Source organism: Dasypus novemcinctus, chromosome 26, assembly GCF_030445035.2.
Source record: "Dasypus novemcinctus isolate mDasNov1 chromosome 26, mDasNov1.1.hap2, whole genome shotgun sequence".
In the NCBI taxonomy this organism is placed as follows: Eukaryota; Metazoa; Chordata; class Mammalia; order Cingulata; family Dasypodidae; genus Dasypus; species Dasypus novemcinctus.
In genome coordinates, this window is record NC_080698.1 from 38,368,532 (window position 1) to 38,370,018 (window position 1,487).

Here is a 1,487-nt window from a genome sequence, read left to right on the forward strand (position 1 = left end):
ATTTGTCTTGCTCTTTAATCTTTACAAATAGACAAAGCCAAATCCCATAATGTTCAAATTTCCTACTAGTGATTAGTCAATATTTCCAGAAATCAAAATCTTTAAATATTCCCTTTTAAAATAATCATATAATGTTATATTGAACATTAAATGAGCATTCTGGATATTTTGTTTTTTTCAGTTACCAAGTATTCCTTCAAAATACTGATGGATTTTAACATTCAAATTCTGAGTGCCCATTTGTTTTGCAAAGTGTTTTATTAAGAAATATTCTTCAATTACTAATACCATTATTATAATATTTTAAGTAAAGTGTAAACAAATACAGTATGTATATTGATTTTAAAATTAAAATAGTTTGGGGTTTCCATTCTCATTTTCCAAAGATTAAAATTCCTAGAATGTTAGAACAAAAAAGAACTGGTATTCCAAAGAAAGTGGTTTCAAAGTAAATTATATCCTCTGAACCCAATGTTCACATGAAATTTGATTCTCCAATTGAATTAAAAGAGACTGGGGTGATTACTTCAGCAGCTCATATACCAAAATTGGAAGTATATAGAGAAGATTAGCAGATTACCATGGCCCCTGAGCAAGAATGACACACAAATTCATGAAGTGTTCCATATATATATATTTAAGATTTATTTTATTTATTTATTACCCCCCCCACCACCACTTGCTTGTACTCTGCTCTCTGTGTACATTTGCTGTGCATTTTTCTGCGTTTGCTTGTCTCCCTTTGTTGGGTCATCTTGATGCGTCAGCTCTCCACAGTGCAGACCAGCTTGCCTTCACAAGGAGACCCTGGGACGTGAACCCAGGGCTTCCCATATTGTGGATGGGAACCCAATCGATTGCACCACATATATATTTTTAAAGAGTTTATTAAGAAACAGGAAAAGAGTAAACGGCCCTAGTCCAAGACTGCAGGCATGCTGCAGGGTGAGTCACACTTCCATATTTTTAGTTGTGCTTAACAATACCAATGCAAGAATGTCCTTATGTGAACTAGAATGGATGTACCTCACTATAGCAGGGTGGTATGAATGTGGAGAAGCATGGGAAAAATACAATTACTGTAGGCTGTGGACTACAGTTAGTAGCAATACTATAATATTCTGGCATCAATGCCAAAGATATACTGTGTCAATAATAGGGGTATACGGAAAATATATGCCAAAGGTACACTATGGACCATTGTTAGTGGTAATGGTCTGATAATATTATTTCATCATCTGTATCAAATGTTCCACAATGAGTGGTGTGTTGGTAAATGGGTGTTGTATGGGATTTCTACAAATGTTCATGATTGTTTTATAAGTTCACAACTTCTGTAAGAAAAATTTAAGGAATAAATAAATAAAAGGGGTACCACCAAACCTCTGACTTCCTCCCTCCCATGTCCTCTCAGGAACTTTGTCATATACTCCGAAAATTACTGATCTAATCAAACACAAGTTAATAGAGAGATGAAAAAAACATAG

The 1,487-nt window shown here is 34.2% G+C and overlaps 1 pseudogene; it reads left to right on the top strand.

Moving 5' to 3' along the window:
- The first annotated feature begins 518 nt into the window (after positions 1-518).
- On the top strand, positions 519-633 carry LOC111760530 (U6 spliceosomal RNA; annotated as a pseudogene).
- Positions 634-1,487: the final 854 nt, after the last annotated feature.